The sequence below is a fragment of the Gracilinanus agilis genome, chromosome 1 (assembly GCF_016433145.1).
Source record: "Gracilinanus agilis isolate LMUSP501 chromosome 1, AgileGrace, whole genome shotgun sequence".
In the NCBI taxonomy this organism is placed as follows: domain Eukaryota; kingdom Metazoa; phylum Chordata; class Mammalia; order Didelphimorphia; family Didelphidae; genus Gracilinanus; species Gracilinanus agilis.
The window spans coordinates 477,651,665-477,659,246 of NC_058130.1; positions in this window are offsets into that span (position 1 = coordinate 477,651,665).

The window sequence follows — 7,582 nt, forward strand, 5'->3', positions numbered from 1 at the left end:
TACGACAAGAATTCTTCAATTTTTTTGTTTAGACAGAGATAAAGAACCGAGTTCACAGATCCCCAGGTCAAAGACTCCTAACTTATGGTGAAAAACAAGGACATAATACCGAAAGTCAAAATTCTCCCTTTATTTAAGATGAAATAATAAAGATAAAAAGGTCAAGAGAAGGCATCTAATTAGTTCCCCCTGCCTTTACTTGAATAAAAAAAAAAAAAAAACATCAATAAGTGACCAATTAAGTACCTTTTCTGGGCCAGGCACTCTAATACAAAGATTCTTGTGATGCAAAAACTGAAAAGAAACATTCCTAGCCCTTAATGAAGAAACAACATTACAATGGAGTAAACAACATATATACATATAAGTAGATAGAAAATATATACAAAGTAGGTACAAGGAAGCAGGTAGGCAGCTCAATGGGTAGAATGTTGGGCCTGGAGTAAGAAATACCTGAGTTAAAATCTGCCCTCAGTTACCAAAACCAACACAGGAATTATACAAAAACAACTACAAAACACTTTCCAAACAATTAAAACTAGATCTAAACAATTGGAAAAACATTGATTGCTCATGGGTAGAATGAGCTAACATAATAAAAATGACCATTCTACCCAAATTAATTTACCTATTTAGCACCATACCTATCAAACTACCAAAAAACTTCTTTACTGAATTAGGAAAAACTATAACAAAGTTCATCTGGAATAACAAAAGATCAAGAATATCAAGGGAAATAATGAAAAATATGTGAAGGAAGGGGGCCTAGCAGTACCAGATATTACTGTACTATAAAGCAGCTGTACTATAAAGCAGCAGTCATCAAAATGGTATGGTACTGGCTAAGAGACAGAAGGGAGGATCAGTAGAATAGACTTGGAGTAAGTGACATCAGCAAGACAGTATATGATAAACCCAAAGAGCCCAATTTTTGGGACAAAAATCCACTATTTGACAAAAACTGTTGGGAAATTTGGAAAACAATATGGGAGAGATTAGGTTTAGATCAACATTTCACACCCTACCCTACACCAAGATAAATTCAGAATGGGTGAATGACTTGAATATAAAGAGGGAAACTCTAAATAAGTTAAGTGAACATAGAATAGTTTACTTGTCAGATCTCTGGGAAAGGAAAGATTTTAAAACCAAGCAAGAGTTAGAGAAAATTACAAAATGTAAAATAAATTATTTTGATTATATCAAACTAAAAAGCTTTTGTACAAACAAAAACAATGTAGTCAAAATCAGAAGGGAAACAACAAATTGGGAAAAAATCTTTATAACAAAAAATCTGACGGGGATCTAATTACTCAAATATACAAGGAGTTAAACCAATTGTATAAAAAAATCAAGCCATTCCCCAATTGATAAATGGGCAAGAGATGAATATGCAATTTTCAATAAGCAATTTTCAGATAAAGAAATCAAAAGTATCAATAAGCACATGAGAAAGTGTTCTAAATCTCTAATAATTAGAGAAATGCAAATCAAAACAACTCTGAAGTATCACCTCACACCTAGCAGATTGGCTAAAATGAAAGAAGGGGAGAGTAATGAATGCTGGAGGGGATGTGGCAAAACTGGAACATTAATACATTGCTGGTGGAGTTGTGAACTGATCCAACCATTCTGGGTGGCAATTTGGAACTATGCTCAAAGGGCTATAAAAGAATGCCTGCCCTTTGATCCAGCCGTACCATTGTTGGGTTTGTACCCCAAAAAGATCATAGAAAAACAGACTTGTATGAAAATATTTATAGCCGCGCTTTTTTATGGTGGCAAAGAACTGGAAAAGGAGGGTATGTCCTTCAATTGGGGAATGGCTGAACAAATTGTGGTATATGCTGGTGATGGAATACTATTGTGCTCAAAGGAATAATAAACTGGAGGAATTCCATGGAATTCCAGTTCCATGGAGGAACTGGAAAGACTTCCAAGAATTGATGCAGAGTGAAAGGAGCAGAGCCAGAAGAACATTGTACACAGAGACCAATACACTGTGGTAAAATAGAATGTAATGGACTTCTGTACCAGCAGCAATGCAATGACCCAGGACAATTCTGAGGGACTAATGGAAAAGAACGCTACCCACATTCAGATGAAGAACTACAGGAGTGGAAACAAAAGAAAAACAACTGTTTGAACACAGGGGTTGAGGCAGACATGATTGGGGATGTAGACTCGAAACTACCACACCAGTGCAACTATCAACAATTTAGAAATAGGTCTTGATCAATGACACATGTTAAAACCAGTGGGAATACGCATCAGCCATGGGGGCGGAAGTGGGGGAGCTCAGGGGGTGAAGAGGAAAGTAAGAGCATGAATTATGTAACCATGTTAACTTTTCTAAAAAATAAATATTAATAAATGTTTTTAAAAAATCTGCCCGCAGGCACTTACTAGTTGTGTGACCCTGGGTAAATCACTTAACCCCTCTTTAATCAAATCTACTGAAAAAGGAAATAACAAACCACTTCAGTATCTTTGCCAAGAAACCCCCCTGATTAGCATATATGGTCCACAGGGTCATGAAGAATCAGACATGACTGAATGACACAAAAAATACAAGTAAGGTCATTTCACAAGAGCAGACAGACATATGTAGGGTAGATTCAAAAAAGACCTCATGTAGGAGAGTCCATGTTTAAACTAAACTCTAATAGGAAGCTAAGGCTTCCCAAGAAGTAGAGTTTAGGAGGGACAGACCATTCAAAGGCAGAGATAGAAAAGGGAATGTAGTTTGTGAAGAATAATAAGCAGGCCTTCTTAGAGAGATCACAGAGTTCACAAAAGGATCAGTGCCAAGATATAATTATAATTAGAGCAATATACCAAAATAACAAGATATATTGTACTTATCATAATATAATATTATAATGGAGATACAGTATAAAGGGGGTTAAAGGTAAAACAAAGGAGTTTGCATTTTATCTTAGAGTCAATAAGGAACTTCTTCAAAAGGTGAGTTCTATAGCTTCACATCCTTAGAATTATCAGTTTTGTTACTGTATAAAAATGGCATAATTACTTATGAAATTGTTGAGAAATTTTTAAAGATCAGGAAGCTGGCATATTTATTTTCAAACTATAAATGTTGCCATATAAAAGTCAAAAGCAGAACGTAGTAAATGAGTTGCCAGCTCCTTCCAAAGCTAATTTTAAAGCAGAAGTGATATCCAACTGATTCAGAACACTAACAAGAAGACCATGTTTGGCTTCTAAATATGCCATGTGGGAGATTCCTGCTAACATTAGGGAAGATATGTCCAACTAAGCAAGGTTTTATTTCTTTAACTGTAAAAGTTTAACAGGACAAGAAAAGTTTGAATGTATAAGCTCTGCTTTTATTATTTTTTAATATTGAGGCAAAGATACTACATTGATGTCCATTTAGGCTTCAAGCTATGCCAAAATGAGGCATCTTGAAGTTTCCCTAGATTATTCCTGTTTCTAGAATTGAAAAACATTTATATTGCCTTTCTTCTGCTTCCCAAGTCACCCTCTTCACAGATACACTAATTTAATTCAGAGATTAACAATCTTCTGTACAAAAAAATGATGGCCTATCAGACCATCTTTTCTAGTACAGATAGTTCCTAGTACCTCTGTCCAAAGACCTTTTCCCTCATCCTAGTCCTAACTGGGGCTTCTTTACTGTTATTTTGGACCATTGAAGATATTTTCTTTTGCCCCAAACTCCCCTTGGTGACAGAGGAAGAGGAGAAGGGCTACATTTATGCCAAGTTGCAGCTGTTACTGCCAACAACGTCCTCTTCTGCACTCCCCCTCTGACTGACGCTGCATGGTGGCTACTGCTTGAGCTAATTCAATACCCTCTTCTCTGTTACAGTTATGATCTATTAACAAGTGAAAGTTACTTATCTTCCAAACAGAAAGCCTCAGGTTTCACATACTAAGATTAGAAAAATCTTGGGGAAAGAAATTGCTTCCTGAAAATGGCATCAGAGAATCTGGCCCTTTCCCAGTAATGAAATGTTTCCATAACCCCTATTTATAACATAGAGATTTGTTTGATTGAAAATCTAATGCACATTATACTATGCATTGTGTACTGTGATTAGATTAGTATTGGGCTGGTTGCGATTGCTTACATATAAAGTTGTTACTTTTTCATTTAAATGAAGGAGCAAGAAAAAGTACTCTCTTCCACTAAAAATTACTTGCATAATTTTGCATCCACTTCTGTGTGTATATGGTGCTTTCCTTCAGGAGAATTAATTTTCCTTGAAAGCAAAAGCTATTGTCTTTTCTTGCTCACTATATCCTTATCACTTAACATAAGATGGGGAATAAATATTAATAAATGTCTCCTAAATTGAATGTGATTGTTCTGAATTCATTCATTCCACATATGTTTAGGGAATGCTTCCCTGTGTAAATTGCTTTGCTAGGTGCTGTTGAGGTTCCAATAATGGCTAAGACAGTGTGCTTGCCCTTAAGGAGCTTGAAATCTAGTAGAAGAGATAAAAAACCATAGACAAATAACTGTAGTCCAAAGTAGAGTGTACACAGTTCTAGAATAGAAAAACAAAATGCTATGGGATAAGGGAGAGATTCCTTCCAGAAAGAGAGATCAGGGAGGTTTCTTGAGAACTTTGGCATTTGATCTGGACCTTAAAAGAAGGATAGCATTTCAATAAGCAGCAGTGGGGAGAGGACATCCCAGGCAACAGGATTAACATGACCAGTGGCACAGAAGCTAGAATATATATTTAGGGTATGAATTTCCTCATTACTTACACAATGCCTTGCACATGGTAGCCACTTAATAAATACATTGAATTAAATGGAATTAAATAGTTTAAGGAAAAGGGAAACAGTTCTATTTAACTTGAACATAGATTATGTAGATATAAAGTCTCCTCTGGGACCACTCCCTTAATTCCACTAATACTTAAAGACTGAATCCTCAAAGGGTTACTCATTCTTTTTCTTCTTCCTCCTCCTCCTCCTCTTCTTCTCTCATTTGGAAATTCAGTAATTGGAAATCAAAATGTGGAACCCAGGAGAGAGATTAGGAATAGAAATATAAGTTAAAAAGCCATTGCTATAGTTTCATTTTAATGACTCCAAATTGTTAATTGCTATCTCTTTAATATAAAATAATATAACATACCATAACGTAACATAAAAGCCCATCTCTTTAACACTGATACTATGATGCAACACGAATACAAGAACAGTGATTTTTTAAAGAATGATGACTTATGACATGTGTCAGCACTGACACACGTAGCCATTTTTGATGACATGTGGCCACATGCAGCAGCATACAGAGAAGTATGGGGCCACATGCCAAGGATGAAACATTTGCTGTAGTGTAGCATAGACATTCTGTGCACTGTAGCTGAAAATTCTAACTATATTAATTTACCTATTTTGGTTTATAAAATACAGTCATATATTACAATTATACATTTTTGTTATTTACACTATAAATACCATAAAATTATGGATTTTTTTCTCAAAGTGACACACCACCCAAGTTATGATTGGTTTTTTTGGTGAATTTTGACACACAAAGCTCAAAAGCTTGCCCATCACTGGTAGAGATGGAAGGAGATAGCAAAGGAATAAGTTATAACCTTTGGGAGTCTTGGAGCAGAAACATAGGAGAGAAAGTATTCAAGTGAAGGGAGGGGAGGGAAAAGCAGGAGAGGCAATCAGTAAAATACTCTATTTATCTTTTATGTTTCACCATATCCTCAGCTATCCTAAAATAACTAAGGTAAAAGTCTTCAGAGGAAAAAGAAACTGTCAAACCTCTCTGTGTGCTCCTTAAAAATAACCTGTCTTATTAGCTATTATTTGAAAGTCCAAGAAAGTCGTTCGTTTCTCAATTAGAGATTGTAGAAGCAGAATATTGGGATCTCAAAATTGTAGACAATTTAAATTAAGGAAAATATGAGACATTTAAATATATTAGACCCATATCTTAAAAACTACTAGTCATTAATCAAATGAACATAGTCAAAATTCAAAGGCAAAAATACATTGCGTTAAAATTACTAACATTTTCATATGACCACACAAAAATAAGTCTGTTCCCTTAAAATGACTGTTTGAACCTTTGCGATTTGCAGTATCTTTATCTCATCTTTTATCTCATCTCAGTACTTGTATGAAAATGTTAAGATCCACAGTTAAAAATCATATATTTGACTCTTTGACTTTCCATATGGCAAATACTTTGTTCTTAATATAGAACTTTAATGAAAACCCTGTAGTATCAGGTAAGTTCTAATTTCTTGAAGCGGTTTCACAAGCATGTATAAAACCCAGACTTCTTGTGTCAAATTAGGACACTTGGTAGAGAGTGGGAGATTGTCTTAATCAGCAACCATCTTGCAAAGAGCTATTTGATACAACTAAAAAAAATATTGTTTCTAATAGATCTGATTGTTGAGTGACGAAGTTTTGTCTGTTTCCACAAGATACAATGCAAATTACATGGGAGAGTTAATAGGGTGTGTAACAATATTTTCAGAAGCCTTTTTGTACTGACAGCAGAGAGAGATTAGAAAACAGAATAGGGGTCCTGAAAGAAAAGCGAGTACAAAAAGAAGGCAGAAATCAAGTTGCAGAGGATACACTGAACAAACTAATCTTACTTCACCATTTTGGCTATGTTGGTCCCCTTTACATCATCTGCTAAAGGTTAAAGTAGAAGCTGAATGTAAAGATAACTTACACTGATATTTTACATGGCCAAACCCCAGGAGCACACCTAAGCTATAACCTCCTATTACAGAGGCTCAACTCAGCAGGGAAACCTGAGACCAAAGAGGCAAAACCAGCCCTACTCATAGCTATACATCCTTTTTAGCAAGCACAGTGCATGCAAGCTGCCCTATAAATGGGCCTTAGCTTCCAGAGGATCAGGTTGAGCTGGACAAAGTGTGAACTCCTGACACTCCCTAATCAACTTGTGATTCACTCAGGCTGAAATAATGTGGTAATGATTTTAACCATTTGTTTCAATCCTTTGGAACTCAGCACTCTGCAAATATACTAAGAATCAACCTATTCTGGCTTTCAGAGTTCTGTTTTCTGTTCTCACTCAGTTCCAATTTCTTCTATCTGAGGTGAGGATTACTTTTTTCCTCTCCTCTCCCTTTTAACCTTTCATCACTTAAGTTTTTCCAAGACATTGGACCTTGCTGGCCTTCTTGGGTTAAGGTGTAGTATCCAAAAGTATCAGGGCAACCCACCATTGCAATGAAGAACTCATGATATTTTCTTAGGAACATACTCCAAGAGGCAACCAGGGCATCCAGGGACAGTTGGAGTGCCCAGATATGGAGATTACCAGTGTAAACACAATTGTGTCAAATCCTATCTAGTGGCATCATCTTCCATAGACCAATGAGGAACAAAAATTCCTTGGAGGAACATGTAGAACATGTAGCATAGGAATTTGACCAAGACATGACATGTTCCGGGCAGATTATATTTCTTGGATAGCAATTATGCTGTGTTGTGTGTGTATATATATATATATATATTTTTTTTTAAAGGAAAGCAAAAAGATAAGCCCAAGCAAAAGAACAGCTTG